Source organism: Myxocyprinus asiaticus, chromosome 25 (assembly GCF_019703515.2).
Source record: "Myxocyprinus asiaticus isolate MX2 ecotype Aquarium Trade chromosome 25, UBuf_Myxa_2, whole genome shotgun sequence".
Classification (NCBI taxonomy): domain Eukaryota; kingdom Metazoa; phylum Chordata; class Actinopteri; order Cypriniformes; family Catostomidae; genus Myxocyprinus; species Myxocyprinus asiaticus.
In genome coordinates this window covers 4,357,695-4,378,719 of record NC_059368.1, presented here as the reverse complement: position 1 = coordinate 4,378,719, position 21,025 = coordinate 4,357,695, and the positions used below count along the sequence as shown (strand labels likewise).

The 21,025-nt window shown below is 38.4% G+C and overlaps 1 long non-coding RNA gene and 7 other non-coding genes across 8 annotated transcripts; 6 read left to right on the top strand and 2 right to left on the bottom strand.

Annotated features, from left to right (window-relative positions):
* Positions 1-1,494: 1,494 nt before the first annotated feature.
* Positions 1,495-1,566, top strand: trnad-guc (transfer RNA aspartic acid (anticodon GUC)). The gene has a single exon. It is a non-coding gene; the product is annotated as a tRNA-Asp (tRNA).
* A 5,900-nt stretch (positions 1,567-7,466) lies between these two features.
* On the top strand, positions 7,467-7,582 carry LOC127416548 (U5 spliceosomal RNA). The gene has a single exon (XR_007893134.1). It is a non-coding gene; the product is annotated as a U5 spliceosomal RNA (small nuclear RNA).
* Positions 7,583-12,689: 5,107 nt separating this feature from the next.
* On the top strand, positions 12,690-12,761 carry trnad-guc (transfer RNA aspartic acid (anticodon GUC)). The gene has a single exon. It is a non-coding gene; the product is annotated as a tRNA-Asp (tRNA).
* A 1,364-nt stretch (positions 12,762-14,125) lies between these two features.
* Positions 14,126-14,241, top strand: LOC127416546 (U5 spliceosomal RNA). The gene has a single exon (XR_007893132.1). It is a non-coding gene; the product is annotated as a U5 spliceosomal RNA (small nuclear RNA).
* A 560-nt stretch (positions 14,242-14,801) lies between these two features.
* On the bottom strand, positions 14,802-14,873 carry trnad-guc (transfer RNA aspartic acid (anticodon GUC)). Its single transcript has one exon. It is a non-coding gene; the product is annotated as a tRNA-Asp (tRNA).
* Positions 14,874-16,841: 1,968 nt separating this feature from the next.
* On the top strand, positions 16,842-17,915 carry LOC127415757 (uncharacterized). Its single transcript, XR_007892984.1, has 3 exons — positions 16,842-17,335; positions 17,412-17,483; positions 17,609-17,915. It is a non-coding gene; the product is annotated as an uncharacterized LOC127415757 (long non-coding RNA).
* Positions 17,916-19,843: 1,928 nt separating this feature from the next.
* Positions 19,844-19,959, top strand: LOC127416542 (U5 spliceosomal RNA). The gene has a single exon (XR_007893128.1). It is a non-coding gene; the product is annotated as a U5 spliceosomal RNA (small nuclear RNA).
* A 521-nt stretch (positions 19,960-20,480) lies between these two features.
* On the bottom strand, positions 20,481-20,552 carry trnad-guc (transfer RNA aspartic acid (anticodon GUC)). Its single transcript has one exon. It is a non-coding gene; the product is annotated as a tRNA-Asp (tRNA).
* Positions 20,553-21,025: the final 473 nt, after the last annotated feature.

Below are 21,025 nucleotides of genomic sequence, written 5' to 3'. Positions count from 1 at the left end.
AACAAAAGACCTTGATTATTAAACAACTGTTCCACCAAAAACAAACCATTACTAAACCAATTATCATAAAACAGAGATTTATTCTTGAATAAAATGTTCTTATTGTTCCAAATAAAACACCTCTGTGGTGAAAAGTTATGTTTATAAATTAGAGCCCATGCTAAGAGAACCTGGAAGTTGGAAAGTTTGATAGGGAGTTTGGATATATCACAGTTACACATTAAGAGAAAATGAATGCCACCAAGTTGCGGAAAGATATACCAAATAGAAGCTGGTTTGGCTAGGTATTAATTCAACCAATTAATTTTAAATGTATTGTAAAGGGAATCAAAATCAATAAAATTCAGACCACCATTATTATAAGAGTTGAATATGACTGACTTTCTCATATAATGAGATTTATTTTTCCATAAGAATTTTATTAAAACCTCATTAATTAATTTACACGTGGTCTTATCCACAAAGACAGACTGAGCTGCGTAAGCCAAACGAGACAGACCCTCTGTCTTAGTAAGTAGTGTTCTGCCTTTTAAGGACAGATCCCTTTGTAACCAGCAATTGCATTTTTTTTTTTTGTGTTTTGGTAATAATAGGTTTGAAGTTTGCTGAACACCTATACTCATCATTAGTTATTTGAATACCAAGATATGTTATACTATTTTTGACAACAATATCCTCAATTGAAGTGATAGAGCAATTTTTAATTGATAGCAATTCGTATTTATTAAAATTTAAATTTAAACCCGAGGCTTCAGAAAAGGACTGAAGAATACACAAAGCCACTGGAATTTGTGACGAATCATTCAAGAATAAAGCTGTATCGTCCGCTAATTGACTAATTTTTATATTAGTGTTGCCAAGTGTGATACCCTTTAAATTACTTCTGTTGATATGTGAGCTAAGGAACTGTGTGGCAATTAAGAATAGATATGGGGAAACTGGACATCCTTGTCTAACTCTTCGATTTAAAAAGAATCTAGGAGAAGTACCATTACTTAGTTTGACTGAGCTGTTTCTGTTTCTGTATAGCATTTTAACCATCCTGCAAAAGGAGTCGCCAAAGCCAATATTTGGGAGAGCCTGAAATAAAAATCTGTCTTCCAATGTGTCAAAATGAAGCCATTACTGTCAATTACATCTGAATAGTCTAACATATCCAGTACTAACCGTATATTATTGGAAATGTGTCTTTTCTGCATAAACCCTGACTGTGTTTCGTCAATGATAGAGTTAAAAACATATTTTAATCTTTTTGCTAGGACTAAAGCTGTTATGTTAAATCATTATTTAACAGTGTGATTGGACGGCAATTGTCTATTAAGAGGGAATCTTTATTTAACTTTGGGATAAGAGTTATTAACCCTTGGCATAATGTGGCTGGAAGTAATGTTTTCTTTATACTTTCGTCATAAACCTTTAGTAAGAATGGCTTCCATACAGCTCTATGACGTACGCTCATGAGAGGAATAATGTAAGCTCGTTGGTTAGATCACATCCTCGTTAGTATAGTGGACAGTATCTCCGCCTGTCACGCGGAAGACCGGGGTTCGATTCCCCGACGGGGAGGAATATATTTTTACATTATTATCTAAAAGGTCTATGGTCAGAGGGGGTAAATCGGAGATCTTAAAGGTCTACAAGGACGTTAATGGGCAATTGCAAGCAAACGTGTACAACTTTACAAGATTCTTTATCTCTTTTTGTGTGTATTGTGGGGCAGCATTACTGGTTTGGAGACAGATTCAATAAAATGGATCCTCTGCTTTTTTTTAAAACTTTGATCTGTATAATTTAAGGTTTATTTAGAAATTAATAATGAACATTTTGGGAAACAAAAACACCTTTGTTATTTTAGTTATGCTTAAGGTAATGCTTTAGAATTGTTTAAATTGTTGTGAAGAAACAAACACTTTTTCAAATGGTAAACAGGACTTTTCTTTTAAAAATTAAAATACCTTGTGTCATAAAAATACATTATTCTGCTTCTCAAATTTGTGAAAATATGTAATTTGGTAAATAATCTACAGTGCTTTGTATAAAATACAAACACTATATAATAAAAACACAGTGGGCTGTCATGTATTGAGCGTTAGCCTATATGTTGGGAATATTTTGTACATGATGCTGTTTATATGGATTTTGTACAAGTTTTAGTGCTGTTTATATTGATATCTTGCGGATGTTTGTTAATTTATCTAAGTCATGTCACAAGTTTGAAGTGTAAGTATACAGGCTAATGATTTGTTTGTTTTGAATGTACAGTTTTGCTGAAACAGATGTGCTTAAACACAAAAAAGCAAAATGAATCCCATGTTCTATTTCTTGTTTAGCGTTTAGTTCCGTAATCATGTTATATTATTACATTTAAACTTGCTGCTAGCGTTAACGTTGTTACAATACTAAGAAGCTTGTTATTTATAAATTGTTACATGTTGGGTAAATTTGTGCGTAGGACTTCACTGCTTTAGAGTTCATATGATGATATTTAGTGTTTGCTCACAGTTGTCCTTTGTCGTTCTTGTAGACCGTTATAGTCTCAGATTTATCTACTCTGCTCACTGACCTTTGACATAACATCATACAAAAAAAGGAATGTTTCTCCCCATCTGGGATTGATTTGTTTGCTTGCAATTGCCCATTAACGTCCTTGTAGACCTTTAAAATCTCAGATTTGCCCACTCTGCCAATTGACATTTAAAAAAAAAAAATAATAATTCTCGAACCCCAGTCTTAAATTAAATAAAGCATTTAATTCACCTATTGTGACTTCATAAATCAAGCTCTTTTTAAAATATAAAATTGTATGTTACATTTTCTGGGAGTATAGTTGAATTTCTTGTAAAGTTAAATGTTTGGTCACTTATCTACATCTATCATGAAATCTTTAATGAACGTAGATTAACAATTTTATGCGGTATGTATGTAGGTTTGTATGTGTAACACTAGATAAATGCTTAAACAACACAAGCCTACAGTTAGTACTTAATATGTGAAGGGTCATTGACCATTACCTTTAAATTTACAAAATAAATGCCTTTTTAGGCATTCCCAATATAATTTTATTTCACAAAATATTTCCTGAGTTTTACAATGTGGTCAATCTTTTAAAATAATAATGATCAATCAAAGGTCTATTATTTTACAGTGCTTCCTGATTGTCAATTGATTTCAGATGTTTCAAATGAAATATTCTAATATATGGGCACTACTCAGGTCATCAGCATGAAGAAAATAGTTTTTTTTCCCCCCCTGGAAGAGTCAAAGTGTCCTTCAGGAAAGGACCATCAGGCCATTTACAACAGGACCCATCTGAAGAGGCAAGAAGGATTAAATAATCCGGGGGGGTTTAGGATAAGCAATGGGTGTTTGGCGAATACATTCTTCAGTTCGGCAAGTACAAAGGCAAGTCCTTCTGGTGGTTATTGGAGAATGATGTTGGCTACACTTTGTACCTGTCCAGTAAGGTTGAAGAAGAAGAACAGGCTGGGTAGTTCAACCCAGAGGGTCCTTGCAAGGATAGCCTCCTTTCCTTTCTTGAGTATTCAAAAACCTTTAAGGAAATTGAGGGTCTTCAGTGATATCTGTCAGCAAGGCCTGATCCAGTACCAGTTTTGTCAGAGGATGACAATACAGTTGGATTTGGAGCATGAGCAAAAGACAGTTGGAGGAAGGTTTGGAATACCAGGGCTGATGGGTATGCTGCCTTTATAACGGGGAAGAACTGTGTTCCTGGAAGTAAAATGGACCATGTGACTGCAGAAGCCCCTTCACCATCAACTCTCTCTGCAAGGCCACTTGTTCCTTCAAGCTCTGCCTCTAAACAACCAGGTCAGTAAACTTTACTTTAAAAAATTTATTTAATATTGATTATTACAGCCTACTGATGTATTTGTGTCATTTCATTGAAATGGACGAGGATGAAGAACTGGAGTGGATGATGCTAAGTTTGTCTCCACAAAAATGTCCTACATTGCAGTGTAAGAGAACCAAGAGGCTGCAATTTTTTTAACTGTTTGCCAGTAATTATCTAGTTCATCCTGTTTATGACATATTAAGTTGCACATACTACAGTGATACTATTCAACTTATAATGTGTTTTCAGGATCATCTGTGGCTGCTAAATGTGAGCCCAAATATCCAGCTTTGTATATCACCAGCAGAGACACGGGAGAGAGGTTTGGCATACAGTAAGTGGAGCCAGGCTGTTGCCCACTGCCTCTTGACTTTGAGAAACACAAGTGCAGAAAATCAGCCCTAGGAGACGTGGAGATGCAGGAAGAGTCTTCTAGGTTGGACTCCTCACATCCATGACATAAAACTCTTCACAGGGACATACTGGTTGTCTATTAAACAACACCATCTTACTGGTTATAGACACAACAGAGCTGCGAAAACAGAACACTGGGTGCACAAAACACGACGACAGTAGTGATCAACAGATATGAATGGGCAATTTTAAGTAGAAAATTAACTTCAGACCTCACAAAACAAGAAGTTACCAAACATAACAACAAATTCAACAATAAAAATGGTGTGAATAAAGTTGCAACAGTGAAACCATGCAAGCTTAGTAATTATTCAAGCCCCTGTGCATGCTTGGAATACCAACTTTGAAAAGTTAAGTAAAATGTACTTATTTTATTTGCCAGTGAAATGTACTCAAATTTGTGAATAAATATGACAAGGTTTTCTACTTTATTGATACATGATGACGCATTGTGAAGATAACAAGCAATCATGAATCATATTTTCTTATAAGATAAAGCATTCATTTTTACATGTATTTAATGAGTACCTATACAGTTAATCCTTTCTGCTATATTTACTTCACCACAAAATCCTGTCCAGTCACGACTGCGGATGGCCACCCGTGTCTTACCTCACGCCCTTTGGCCCTGATCCTGCAAGATGAGTTTTCCTCGCTTGGAAAACCGAGGAAGACAGTGAAACACAGCTCAGTTCATCTTTGCAGACTGCTTTGGGGTGAAACTGCTACTTCACACAATCCCAAATTTAAACAGATTACACCCTCTACTGTCAAAATTTAGCAATAGTTCACTCATTACTGTTACATATGCAGCAGCAATATTAACAATACTTGTCACACTGGTCATTTCCACCTATTTTATTGTATGAATTGTGCCACTTTTTAAGCATTTATTACACCCAGAATGCCTGAAAGTTAATTTTGCATGCATGATGTCATTAAACAGTAAATAAAAAATTGCATAACAAAATGTTGACATATAAAGACCATTTCCAGATTTGTCTTGCTGCATTTGAAGCAGTTGTTATTTATTTTTATTTTTAAAGCAGTCTCAGTCATCATGGAATTTTCTCTTACAGGAACTTTATGGAAAGCATGGAGAAAATATAGAAGTACTGAATGAGAATGTTTGGGTTCAATTGGTGTGCAAGAACAAGTGCTTTTCTTCTGGTAAGTATTCATATGGTCAGAAATGGGAGTCTAATGGTCAGAACACTTCCTCTAAAAGTGTTTATGAAAACCATTCCACACTTTGACTGTTCACAAAATCCATCGCAAATTCAGATTTCACTTAGAACTACTTTACAATTTTGCAATTAATAAGCATATTTTAGCATAAGTATAGTTTAAAAATGCAAATTGATAGGATGTTATAAAAGTAGAAGTGCGACAAAAAGGTACTGACTCTTGCCTGTGCATGTTTTATAAATCTATGTGCAGCAGGGGCTGATGGGCTTGGAGATGACCAGATCAAATGCCTGGTATTATTATATTTATGTATTTTCTTTATGTTTTTAAACCCTGACTGCTTTCATGTGTTTATTTATTTCTAAAAAAGAATTTGACAGTTGTATTGGAAAGCATGCATATCACAGAACAAATCTTGTGGACGTTAATTTGCTTTAGGCCTCATTAGACCACAAAAATTAGGACCTGTAAGTGAAGCTCTTCTGCCATTTTGTTAATGTGGTGAAGGTGAGAATTGTGAACCCTTTTTTCTCATTGAAAATGTAGACTTTTAAAACGCGTGACATCTGTTGAACTTTAAGAAGATGGCAAAGGTGGGTCTTGGTTAACACGGATTGATCATTTTAATGGTGAATTCACAAAATTGATAGTGTCGTAAACTTCAGTGATTGTGTAAGGGGAAACGGCGACGGAACACACTGTATTTGACGGAATCAAGGTCGCTTCGTAAAAATTGGTGATGTGAAGAGTTTGTATGATATTGTGCTAACTTCATTAATCGTTGTTAAAAATCATAATTACTTGTTATGGCTTCGATTGTTAGCTTGAATCATGTTTGGCTGTCGTGCAATACCGTCCATCACCACTGGGTATCGCTGCAGTAACTGAACGAGAGTGATGGAGTATGTGGCTGCTGCTTCCCGCGCACTGTTAGAAAAAGTAAAAAAATGCTGTTACTCTACTCACTTAACATAAGAATATACCGCATTGTTTTGTTGTAAAAATATATAGATTTTTACAAATATATATATATTTTTTTTTATAACATCACTTAATAATATCTTAATGCTATTCAGTTGGTCTTAAAGCTGTTCCTCACAACTTTTTTTGTTTATTTTTACAAAGGCTGCATCTCGACGATTCTTTAACTCTTTTTGTGTGTGTGTGTGTGTGTGTGTGTGTTGAGGCAGCATTATGGGTTTGGAAACAGATTCAGTAGAATCTCGATGCTTTTTTTCTTGCGTTCTTTTGAATTAAGTTAATATAGAAACTATAATGCACATTTTATGAAATTATGGTGCTTTAGTTCGCTTTGTAATGCTTGAGATTGTGTGTCTAAATTGTTGTGAAGAACTTTTATACTGAGATGACAAACTCAGCGCTTTTACCATACGGTCAACTAGCGTTTTACGACAGTAAGTCATCGTTTGCGGATAACCATTCAAATGAATGGGGAGAGCCGTAAAGTGATATCTTGCTGTCGCAAAATTGTCCGTGATTTGTTTTATAAAACATATTTATTTTAGCGTAGCAAACTCCACACATAGTTCACTCCAAAAGGATTGTTTGGTGTAAAACATGTTGGACAGGCGGAAAGTTCGTTTAGCGGTGAGCTGTTTCCTCGAAGCAGTTTATTCAGTATACAGAAGCATCTACTCCATAGACTACAATTACAAATATCTGGACTCCTCGCCAGTGTATCGCCCATAGAATATCTATGTGACCGTCACGTTTTGTATCGCTTTGTTAGTCTTGTAGGAACACGTGTATAGAAGGGTTCTGGTGTGTGTTGGAGGCGGGTGATCAAACCGGACGTTGCAATGCAATGCAATGTTGCTCGTGTCATTTATTAGTCGTTGGGTTTGCAGTTTGGTGGTATAATTCTAAGTATAACCTCATTACTGTCAGTTATGTTATATATGCTCTGTATGATTGCCATATTTTAACTAACCGTTCTTGTGAAATGTGTTTCACTCACTCGAGTATCTGCTCGTGTTTGTGTTTCATCAGTACACTCATGTTTCTCTTCATATCGTATAAATCTTTCGCCTTTTACTAAAGATTTCCGTGGGGAGGAACACAATGAGTATAACATAATTTTTTGATGTCCGGCTTTATTGTGGGGCTTTCTATTTATGTTCAAAGTCAGAGTTGGTGTTAATGTTTTTAAGTTTATTTGTGCTCTTTTAAACAGCGCTAATAGTTACAGTGCTATGATTAAAATGATTGTTATAGTATAGAACGTAAAGTAGTCTTCTGGAAAGTTTTATTACAATGTAGTCTGTAAGTGAATGACTTGTGATAACGTATATAGTTTGGTCTTTTCGCTGATTGTAGCGAATCTGCAGCTTTAATGTGCTCAAATTGGAAGAAAAAGGAAAGTAACGCTACATGTTCTGTTACGATCTATTTCTCGTTACATTTTAACATAGTTGTATTTATGTCTGTAACTGTTTTTGTGAAATGTGTTTCTATCACTTGTGCTCGGCTTATAAGTCCAACAACTGTCTTTTATGTGTAAATAATTCGCCTTTTACTAAAGATTTCTGTGGGAGGATCAAAATAAGTATAACTACATTTTTTTTGGTAGCCTGCTTATCGTGCGTTCCATTTGTCTCGGAAGTCGGAGCTCCGAGTTATTTTCCGAGACAAATGGAACGCAGCATTAATGGTGGGGCTTCTGTCACAGAAAATGTAGTATTTTATTAAAGTACTTGTCAGGTATTGCAGTTTGCACAGAGAAGTATAATTGTGTGGCAGATGTTGGATAAAGTTCTGTGTAAAATGATATTGGTTAATAGTTGTTCATATGTTTATATAGTTTAAGTTTGTTTAAAGGTTTGTGTCATAGTCAACAGACTACAGCCATGACTCTAGTTGAGTGTGCTTTAACACCAAGTGGGCAAGTCTTACTCTGCGACTCATAAGCCAGGGTAATTGCATCAACAATCCAGTGAGAGAGCCTTTGCTTGAAGATGGACATTCCTTTTGTGCATCCTCCATAGCATATAAAGAGCTGATCAGACAGTCTGAACTGGCAAGTATGCTCAACATATGCATGTAGTGCCCGTATAGCGCATAACAATGCAATGATTGTTCCTCATCCGAATTAAATGCAGGAGGGAAGAAGACCTGAAGGTGAACCACCTGCGCTTTGGTGGCCGTGGTTAAGACCTTGGGTACATAGCCTTTCCTGGGTTTGACAGTGGCTCTTGAAAGACCAGGGCTAAACTTCAGACATGAATTGTCGACTGATAGTGAATGCAAGTCACAGACTCGTTTTACTGAGGCCAGAGCCAGCAGTAGTGCGGTCTTAACAGAGAGCATGCGCAGTTCAACAGAGTCCAAAGGCTCGAAGGGGGGCCCTACGAGAGCTTTTAGGACTAAAGTTAAGTCCCAAGTCGGGACTGTAGCCGGCTGAGGTGGGTTTAATCGTCTTGCTCCTTTAAGGAACTTTATGATTAAATCATGCTTGCCTATAGAGGCGCCGGCTTCATGTGCGTGATACGCAGATATATTTGCCACATACACTTTGAGCATTGTCGGGGTGAGTCCTGCATGTAATCGCTCTTGAAGAAATATTAGAATTTTATGTATAGGGCAGTTTACTGGGTCCTTGCCATGTAAGAGACACCAATCAGTGAATGCTTTCCATTTTAGTGTGTAGAGGCGTCTCATGGACGGTGCTCTGGCTTGTAAAATGGTGTTCATGACTGAACGCGTCAGTTCTGGCGTGTGTAGTGTGACCCCTTCAGGGGCCACACATGCAGCATCCACAGCTGGGGCTGGGGATGCCAGATTGTGCCTCGCGCCTGAGGGGACGTCCCTCCTCAGTGGTATTTCCCATGGTGAGCAAGCTGTACAGCATCTCCATCATTTCCGGAAACCATGGCTGGTTGGGCCATTTCTGCACAACTAATAGAACAGTTTCCTTGTCCTCAGACTTTGCATATGACAGAGCGAATAAGGCATACCGGGGGAAACATATATTTGCCAGCTGTTATATACTCCGTTTGGCCATAAAGTGTCTCATAGCCTGTGAATGCTGCTGAATCGCGACGTAACACTCAGCAAACTTATTCACAGAACCGCCAAAGAGGCTGGCTGGAGACACTGGAGCATCAAAAATAGTGGCTTTTTCCTTATCACTAATTTCTGTGAGGGTCAGCCATATACGTCGATCCAGAACTGCCAGGTTGGCCATGGACTTGCCGATGGCCTGCACAGTGACTTTTGTTAAAATCAAATCAAATCACTTTTATTGTCACACAGCCATATACACAAGTGCAATGGTGTGTGAAATTCTTGGGTGCAGTTTCCGATCAACATAGCAGTCGTGACAGTGATGAGACATATACCAATTTACAATAACATCAAATTAACAAAACACAATTTAAAGTCTAATATACACATAATTACACACAACACAGTATACAAATAATAACATACACTGTACAGTATACAATACACACAATATAGATACACATTCAGTAAAAAAAGGTATATATAGAATGTACAGTAGGTTGTATTGTACTGTATTGACATTCAGGCTGTCGGTTGATAGTAAGTTGTTAAGAGAGAATATAATATAATAATAATATAATTTATGACAGTCCGGTGTGAGATATAAGAGTAAGAGTAATAAAGTGCAGTGCAGATGTATTTTGATCATGGGAGATCAAGAGTTCAAAAGTCTGATTGCTTGGGGGAAGAAGCCATCATGGAGTCGGCTGGTGCGGGTCCTGATGCTGCGATACCGCCTGCCTGATGGTAGCAGTGAGAACAGCCCATGGCTCGGGTGGCTGGAGTCTCTGATCCTCCCAGCTGTTTTCACACACCGCCTGGTATATATATCCTGGAGGGAGGGAAGCTCGCCTCCATGCTCACCTTGTGGTATGCAACGCTAAATCTGTAGCAGTGTGGAGCTCTTTGAATATCTCTGGATCGAAGCCGTGCTCGTTCATTTGCCTGAGGAGCTTGGCTTGAAATTCCTGGAGCACTGCCATTGTGTGGAGTGCTGATCCAGCTCGTTTTGCTGCTGAGTAAGCTTTTCCCGCCAGTGCGGACATTTGTCGACACGGTTTGGAAGGATGTATGCGTGTGATTTCAGCGCCCTGTTACTCAATGGGCAAAGGTGTGCCGCTTTAATAAGAGGATGGTGTCACTGCGCAAGCGTGTTGTATGAGGTCCCACGCCAGGACTTGGATAGTTTATGAACTTCGGGGAAGAATGGGGCAGATTTGCAGGACGCTGCCATTTGATGGCATCCGGACTGCTGGAACCATTCATCGAGGTGAGACTGTTCAGGTTCCTCTGGGGGAGACCACTCAAGGTGAAGCTCTTCTGCCGCCCTGGTAAGGACGCGGAGCATCTCCCTGTCAGTGGCACGTGCACGTTCCTCGCCCTCGCTGGGGGGAGGGACGGCAGCCTCATCCACTGTCCACTCGCCTGATGCAGCGAGAGACATAATGACATCGTCATTATTATCCCCAGCGTCAGAACCGTTGCAGGAGACGAGGCCGCCCGCTCTTTCAGAAGGCCGGAGCTTGTCTCACACATAGCGTATCGGAAAACATGCACTTCAGAGAGATTGAGGGGCTCGCGGGGCATGTGCCGCCACAAGGACCACCTCAAAGTAATCCTGCTCGAACTTGCGGCCCCACCGTGCCTCCTCGTGTGAATCCTCGGGTATCAAAGAAGAGGCGGGTGGGAGGGCTTGTGAGGCTGAATCATCCCTCAGAACAAGGGTGATTCACGTGCGAAGCGTCTTGAGACTCATGCCCTCACAGTGAGGGCAGTCTGTCTCCATGAGAGCTGACTCTGCGTGGGCATACAGTAAACGCAGCTCTCATGCTGATCTGACGGCAGGATGTGCCTCTCGCACAAGGAACACTTACGGAACGACATCTTTAAAAAGATGCAAACACGTAAGTGACTCTTTTAGAGATATATTAATTTATATATTTATATATTTTTATTTATATCACACAGTATACAATATACAATTGCTTTGTAAGGATACACAAACCCTGCCGAAGCACTGCGGGGAATCAGGATGCTGAGGCCCGTTCACCAGCGAAGCGTCAATCGATGAGGCGGTGTGATGTTCGCAGGAACACAGCAGGGGAGCGAAAAGATTTCCTGTGAAGATTCCGCCCGCTGACGCGTGTCTATCGAAGGGGAAGGTAGAGGGCTTCTAGACAAGAGATGATCGCTGTCTTGAAGGAAGAAATTCGGAGGAAATGGTGTTTGTACACCTGTTTTTAATAGCAGACAGTTTCACGCCAAAACAGCCGGGGGTCAAACACCATAGCCAATATTAGAATGTTGCCGTTATTGTAAAGAGGTTTCAACTAGGTTGTGTATGAATGCACTCCCCATATGCGTAACTACGCAATGTTAAGTGTACTGAGTCGTAAGGGAAGTACAGCTAACTTTGTGTACTAATTAAGCTATATGTATTGTACTTTTTAATGTCTTCTGTTAAAGTAGCTCTTTTAACATAGGATGATGGCTGATATTATCAATATTATTCTCAGTTAAATACTAACTATAGGTCTCAACGTCTGCTTCGTGCTAACATTGACAAAAGCAACTTAGTTAAGTCAAGTGTATAAGTCAGGCCCCAGATGCTGTTTTGGATATTTATTTTAAACTTCAATAATTGAAAGAGAATTGGAAAGTATTTGTGAGCTTATTTGTAGTACATCAGGATTACATAAATGTATGTATTTATATTAAACACGTTGAATTTTAAAAGATTAAAATATGGTTTGTATTAAGTGAGGTCACACTTTACTTTAGCTGTCTTTAAATACGATGTACTTAACATTAACATTTCTGTCTCCAATGTCTTAAATATGGAGCGCGCCAGAAAGTTACGAATGAGCCACCGTCTTTGCGCCTGTAAATCGCTTTTTTATTTTAGTTGCTGTTGGTGCTCTTGTGCTATGGATGAATAACAATTTATTTATATTTATATATTTTATTTGTAGATATTTCTGTTTTGCGGGAGTCCCGCGAATAATTTTATTCTCCCGCAACCCGCACACACGAGTGTCTTACCGCCCGCGCCGCACTCTGTTGCGTCGGGTCCCGCGGGAGTGCAGGCATCTAGGCGGAGATGCTGTCCACTGTATTAACAAGGATGTACTTATTTTCCAGTTAGTACGTGGGACTTTTACTGTACATATTGTATCAGCTGTTTCATCCGGAAAGAGTGAAATACAGTATATCCTCGTTAGTATAGTGGACAGTATCTCCGCCTGTCACGCGGAAGACCGGGGTTCGATTCCCCGACGGGGAGAGATATATTTTTACATAATTATCTAAAAGGTCAATGGTCAGAGGGGGCAAATTGGAGATCTTAAAGGTCTACAAGGACGTTAATGGGCAATTGTGAGCAAACGTGTGTACAACTTCACACAATTCTTTATCTCTTTTTTGTGTATTGTGGGGCAGCATTACTGGTTTGGAGACGGATTTAATAAATTGGATCCTCATCTTTTTTTTTAAAACTTTGATCTGTATAATTTAAAGTTTATTTAGAAACTAATAATGAACATTTTGGGAAACAAAAAATACCTTGTGTTATAAAAAATACATTATTCTGCTTCAGAGGGTCCTTGCAAGGATAGCTTCCTGTCCTTTCTTGAGTATTCAAAAAGCTTTAAGGAAATTGAGGATCTTCAGTGATAAGGAGTCTTAAAGCTGTTCCTCACAACTGTTTTTGTTTGTTGTTTTTACAAAGGCTACATCTCTATCTTGATGATTCTTTACCTCTTTTTCTTTTGTGTTGTGAGGCAGCATTTTGGGTTTGGAAACATATTCAGTAGATTCTCGGTGCTTTTTGTTCTTGCTTTCTTTTGAATAATTTAAGTTTTATATAGAAATTATAATGAACATTTTATGAAATAAAGGTGCTTTAGATTGTGTGTCTAAATTGTTGTGAAGAACTTTTATACTGAGATGACAAACTCCGCGTTTTTACCATAGGAGAGAGTAAACAGTCAACTGCAGCGTGTTACGACAGTAAATCACCGTTTGCGGATAACAATTCAAATGAATGGAGAGAGCCGTAAAGTGACATCTTGCTGTCGCAAAATTGTGATTTTTTTTTTTTTTTTTTTTTTGTAAAAAACATTAATTTTATCGTAGTAAACTCCACACATAGTTCACTCCAAAAGGATTGTTTGGTGTAAACATGTTGAAATTTACCGAATAGGTGGTAAGTTCATTAAGTGATGAGCTGTTTTCTCAAAAAAGCAGTTTATTCAGCATACGGAAGCATCTCCTCCATAGACTACAATTACAAATATCTGGTCTCCTCGCCAGTGTACCGCCCATAGCATATTTATGTGACCGCCGCGTTTTTCATCACTTTGTTAATCTTGTAGGAACACGTGTATAGAAGGGCTCTGGTGTGTGTTGGAGGCGGGTGATCAAACCAGAGCCTGTACCCACAATGCAATGTTGCTCGTTTCACTTCTCAAAGTATTTTTGTATTTATTAGTCGTTGGGTTTGCAGTTTGGTGGTATCATTTTAAGTATAACCTCATTACTGTCAGTTATGTTATGTATGCTCTGTATGATTGCCATATTTTAAATAACCGTTCTTGTGAAATGTGTTTCACTCACTCGAGTATGTGCTCGTGTTTGTGTTTCATCAGTACGCTCATGTTTTTCTTCATATCGTATAAATCTTTCGCCTTTTACTAAAGATTTCCGTGGGGAGGAACACAATGAGTATTAAATAATTTTTTGATGCCCCGCTTTATTGTGGGGCTTCCTACAGATGTTTAAAATCAGATCTGAATATGGCTTGGAAAATATAGATGTCTGAAAAATAGCGAATGATTTTAGTGTTATGATTACAGTTATAGTATAGAAATTTAAAGTAGTTTTCAGGTAAGATTTACTGCGATGTAGTTTACAAGTGAGTGATTTGTGATAAAGTATGTAGTTTGGTCTTTATGCTGATTCTTTGACTGTTTGTAGCGAATCTGCAGCGTTAATGTGCTCAAACTGAAAGAAAAGGGAAAGTAACGCTGCATGTTTTGTTACGATCTGTTTCTCGTTACAATTTAACATAGTTGTGTTATTGCCTGTTATTCGTTGTATTTATGTCTGTAACTGTTTACATGTCTGATGACCTGCTAAATGGTGGGGCTTATGTTGCAGTAAAAAGTAATATTTTATTAAAGTACTTGTCAGGTATTGCAGTTTGTACAGAGAAGTATAATTGTGTGTCAGATGTTGTTGGATAAAGTTTTGTTTAAAATGATTTTGGTTAATAGTTGTTCATACGTTTATATAATGTGCGTCACAGTCGACCAAAACTATTATTCTCCCCGTCGGGGAATCGAACCCCGGTCTTCCGCGTGACAGGCGGAGATACTGTCCACTATACTAACGAGGATATGATACTATGTAGTGTCTTTTGTCATTATTGTAGATCTCAGCTGTATCTACTGTGCTCACTGACCTTTGATATAAAAAAAATAAAAAAGGAATGTTTTTGCTATCGGGGATCGATTTGTTTGCTCGCAATTGCCCATTAACGTCCTTGTAGACCTTTAAGATCTGAGATTTGCCCACTCTGACCATTGACATTTGAGATTAAAAGAAAAAGAAAAAAATTCTCCCCGTCGCGGAATCGAACTCCAGTCTTAACTTCCTTAACTCTTCCCATTCATTCTCAATGGTAGTTCTTATCACTACGGATGCAATATTTTTTTGACCACACGTAGATTCATGGCGCTGCTCCGCTCTTTGAAGGGGGCGGGTTTTTCTCAATTTAGAGCAGGGAGTCAACTGTCATTCATTACCTGTCGTCTGAAGAGGAGAAGCGCGTTAGGTTGCATTCCAGTAAGTTACATAGGCCAACTGACAAAGATGGGTTAGGTCTCCCCAAGATTTTGTTTTCCTATTATGCTTTTGGTCTCAGACATTTGGCACATTATCTTGCCATTGCCAAGCTGACCGGATTTATTGTGGACAACATTTTCCCGCGTGTTCAATTCGGACGTTTACCTGAACAAGTATTTGGTTGAACCCTAAATTGTGCATTAACAAGTCCCCTCTCTGCTGGACAGAATGGATTGAGAAGGGTGTTGCTACTCTGGGTGACCTGTATGAAAATGGAGCGTTGAGATCTTTTGAAAATATAATACAGAGGTTTGGGATTCCCAGATCTCAATTCTTCATGTACTGACAGCTGCGCCATCTACTCTGTACCACCTTTGGGTGTAGTACACAGCCCCCTAAAGAGGCAGACACTCTTGAAATGGCGCTTGCTGCTTTTAGAAAAGGTCATGAAACTTCAGCATACTATTCCTGGCTAATTCAGAGTCTAGGGGACTGGGTTTTAACATATCTTAAGAAGTTATGGGAGAGAGACTTAAATTCAGTACTGGAAGATGGTGAATGGGGTAGGATTTATAAAAATGTAAAGTCTATGTCTAGGGATGCAAGGGTGCGCCTCATTCAATTTAAGATTCTGCATCGTTTTTAGTGGACTCCCTCTAGATTGTATAGGCTTGGCGTTAAAGAGACACCTATTTGCTGGCGATGCCAGTTGGAGGAAATAGGCCGTGTTTTTTGGTTCTGCACTAAGATTCAAGAGTTTTGGTCGAGAGTTCAGAATTTTATCTGTGAGGTCTTGAGCACTCAGATTTTATTTTGCCCCAGACTTTGTATTTTGGGTGATGAGGCGGGTATTAACATAATGAACAAACATATAAAAAACTGGGTCCTTATCAGTGTGATGATCGGCAGGCAGGTAATTCTTAGGGGATGGAAGTTGGCTTGTGTGCCCTCATTTCATGAGTGGTGCACCGAGTTGGGCAGAGTGGCTGCTTTTGAAGAGATGTTACATAGACGGGCTGGGCAGTTTGGGTGCTTATGGTAAGAAGTGGGGCACTTATTTCCTAGAAGGTTGCCAGGGAGGAGCAGTGGAGAGGGACAATTTTGATTAATTATATGTGAATTAATTATGTGGAACCCTTTTTCTTGTTCTTTTTTGTTGGTCAATTTTATGTTTTATTATGTCATCGAGTATTTCCTTTGGATTGTCTGTTTATATGTGTGTCTGTTGTTATTCAATGTTTGATCACTGGGATGTATGTTGGGGGGGGGGGGAGGGCATATAATTGATAAAAGTTGATTCCGTGTATTCTTGTGCTGTTTGTTTAAATCTGAGTATGGAATCAATAAAAACTGTTAATGACAAAAAAAAAAAAAGAAAATTGTTCCCCCCCCCCCCCGGGAGAGTCATAGTGTCCTAGCAGAGAGGCCCATCAGGCCCATCTGAAGAGACAAGAAGAATTAAAATAATCTATCTTTGCAGGACAAGTCAACACCTCAAAGAGAAGAACAGGTTGGGGGGGTGGGGGGGGTGTTCGGACAAGCAAGAGGTGTTTGGCAAATACATTCTTCAGTTCGACAAGTACAAAGGCAAGTCCTTCCGGTGGTTATTGGAGAATGATATTGGCTACACTTTGTACCTGTCCAGTAAGGTTGAAGAGGAAGAACAGGCTGGGCAGTTCAACCCAGAGGGTCCTTGCAAGGATAGCCTCCTGTCCTTTCTTGAGTATTCAAAAAGCTATAAGGAAATTGAGGATCTTCAGTGATATCTGTCAGCAAGGCCTAATCCAGTACAAGTTTTGCCAGAGGATGACAATACAGTTGGATTTGGAGCATGAGCAAAAGACAGTTGGAGGAAGGTTTGGAATACCAGAGCTGATTGGTATGCTGCCTTTATAATTGGTAAGAACTGTGTTCCTGGAAGTAAAATGGACCATGTGACTGCAGAAGCCCCTTCACCATCAACTCTCTCTGCAAGGCCACTAGTTCCGTCAAGCTCTGCCTCTGATCAATCAGGTCAGTAAACTTTACTTTAAAAATGTATTTAATATTGATTATTACAGCCTACTGATGTATTTGTTTCATTTCATAGAAATGGAAGAGGATGACGAATTGGAGAGGATGATGCTGAGTTTGTCTCCACAAAAATGTCCTACACTGCCAAGTAAGAGAACCAAGAGGCTGCAATATTTTTAATTGTTTGCCAATAGTTATCTAGTTCATCCTGTTTGTGACTAATGAAATTGCATAGTGATACTATTCAAATTATAATGCGTAATGTGTTTACAGATTTTTTTGATGGAGGGAGCAGTTCCAGCGAGTAATATCTTGAATGTATTTGGGCACAGGGGCCTCTGCCTGTGTGGAAGGTACTGGTGCAGGTGCAATAGGTACTGATGGTGCAGCTGTGGGTACTGACTGGGTAGTTGCTGGTGGTACTGTGGGCACTAACTGGTAACTGCTGGTGGTACTGTGGAGAGTGGTACAGAGGCTTTACCCTGTGAAGAAGGCCTGTACACAGGAGCTGGTGGGACGGAAGGACGGAAGACTTCATGTGCTACTGGTGGATGCTGTGGCACAATGGTATGGAACAAAGCAAATCAAGTAAAAAATAAAAAATAATTTTAAATGTATGATTTGTCTTTTTTTGACATCAGTTAGATCAGTTAAAATATTTATTTTAAGATTTACATATTATTCATATTATTATTAACATAACTTTTAATACATTTGTTCAGTTAAAAACAGGTAAAGCAAAAAAACAAACAAAAAAAAAAAACATTAAGACATAATAAAAAAAACAAAAACAGTACACATACAGTTCATGAAGTGCACTCACCCTCATCACCGATATGCTCAATCCTTAAGACTGATTAGTAGAACAAAAGAACATATGTTTAGAACAGGCAAGAAAACTGCCAAAACAATAAACAAAGTATTACAAATCAGATATGGAGGATTATTCTGTGGGTTACAGAATAAGCCTATAAAACGGATGTGGAAAATAACCTCTTGCTCTGGACAAGACTCCACATCCAGCAGCCGCAGAGATGGAATCTATGGGAATGTTTTGACTGTAGCCCATTTGAAATGTAGGCTACGCAATATTATTGCTACAACACACAAGTAAAGTTGCCAGAAAAGTGGCGCTCTTATCTGGCACAATATCTTCATATGCTGTGATCAATGAGAACTTGATGATCCTGTTTTGGGAGATGCTGCAAAAATGGGAGTCAAATGGTCAGAACACTTCCTCTAAAAGTGTTTATGAAAACCATTCCACACTTTGTTCACAAAATCCATCGCAAATTCTGATTCCACTTAGAACTACTGTCCAATTTTGCAATTAATAAGCATATTTTAGCATGATAAGTATGTTTAAAAATGCAAATTGATATGATGTTATAAAAGTTTAAGTGTGACAAAAAGGTACTGACTGTTGCCTGTACATGTTTTATAAATCTGTGTGCAGCAGGGGCTGATGGGCTTGGAGATGACCAGGTCAAATCCCTGGTACTATTAATTGTATATATTTTATTTCTTTTTTAAAACCCTGACTGCTTTCATGTGTTTATTTATTTATTTCTAAAAACTATTTTACAATTGTATTGGGAAACATGCATATCACAGAACAAATCTTGTGGACGTTAATTTGCTTTAGGCCTCATTAGACCACAAAAATTAGGACCTGTAGGTGAAGCTCTTCTGCCATTTTGTTAATGTGTTGAAGGTGAGAATTGTGAACCCTTTTTCAAATTTAAAAGATAAGACTTATAAAACGCGTGACATTTGTTGAACTATAAGAAGATGGTGAAGGTGGGTCTTGGTTTACACGGATTGATCATTTTAATGGTGAATTCACAAATTTGATAGTGTCGTAAACTTCAGTGATTGTGTAAGGGGAAACGGCGATGGAACACAATGTATTTGAATCAAGGTTGCTTGCTAAAAACTGGTGATGTGAAGAGTGTAACATCATATTAATTTGTATAAAACATTAATTTTATCGTAGTAAACTCCACACATAGTTCACTCCAAAAGGATTGTTTGGTGTAAACATGTTGAAATTTACCGAACAGGTGGTAAGTTCATCAAGTGATGAGCTGTTTTCTCAAAAAAGCAGTTTATTCAGCATACGGAAGCATCTCCTCCATAGACTACAATTACAAATATCTGGTCTCCTCGCCAGTGTACCGCCCATAGCATATTTATGTGACCGCCGCGTTTTTCATCACTTTGTTAATCTTGTAGGAACACGTGTATAGAAGGGCTCTGGTGTGTGTTGGAGGCGGGTGATCAAACAGAGCCTGTACCCACAATGCAATGTTGCTCGTTTCACTTCTCAAAGTATTTTTGTATTTATTAGTCGTTGGGTTTGCAGTTTGGTGGTATCATTTTAAGTATAACCTCATTACTGTCAGTTATGTTATATATGCTCTGTATGATTGCCATATTTTAACTAACCGTTCTTGTGAAATGTGTTTCACTCACTCGAGTATCTGCTCGTGTTTGTGTTTCATCAGTACACTCATGTTTCTCTTCATATCGTATAAATCTTTCGCCTTTTACTAAAGATTTCCGTGGGGAGGAACACAATGAGTATTAAATAATTTTTTGATGCCCCGCTTTATTGTGGGGCTTCCTACAGATGTTTAAAATCAGATCTGAATATAGTAATGTTTCAATATAGCTTGTAAATATAATGATGTTCTTAAAATACGGAATAGTTACTATGTCATGATAAGTGTAATGTAGTTTACAAGTGAATGATTTGTGATGAAGTATGTAGTTTGGTCTTTATGCTGATTGTAGCGAATCTGCAGCTTTAATGTGCTCAAACTGAAAGAAAAAGGAAAGTAACGCTGCATGTTTTGTTACGATCTGTTTCTCGTTTCAATTTAACATAGTTGTGTTATTGCCTGTTATTCGTTGTATTTATGTCTGTAACTGTTTACATGTCTGATGACCTGCTAAATGGTGGGGCTTCTGTTGCAGTAAAAAGTAATATTTTATTAAAGTACTTATCAGGTATTGCAGTTTGTACAGAGAAGAATAATTATGTGTCAGATGTTGTTGGATAAAGTTTTGTGTAAAATGATTTTGGGTAATAGTTGTTCATACGTCTATATAATTTGTATCATAGTCGACCAAAACAATATTTCTCCCCGTCGGGGAATCGAACCCCGGTCTTCCGCGTGACAGGCGGAGATACTGTCCACTATACTAACGAGGATGTGATACTTCAGAAGAAAGGAATGTTTTTAATATTGGGGATCGATTTGTTTGCTCGCAATTGCCCATTAATGCCTTGTAGACTATTAAGATCTGAGATTTGCCCACTCTGACCATTGACATTTGAGATTAAAAGAAAAAGAAAATAATTCTCTCCGTCGCGGAATGGAACTCCAGTCTTAACTTCCTTAACTCTTCCCATTCATTCTCAATGGTAGTTCTTATCACTACGGATGCAATATTTTTTTGACCACACGTAGATTCATGGCGCTGCTCCGCTCTTTTTTCCCCATTTAATATTGATTTAATATCATATATTCTATTCATTTCATAGAAATGGAGGAGGATTAAGGACTGGAGTGGATGATGCTACATTTGTCTCCACAAAAATGTCCTACACTGCCGAGTAAGAGAACCAAGAGGCTGCAATTTTAATTGTTTGCCAATAGTTATCTAGTTTATCCTGTTGATGAC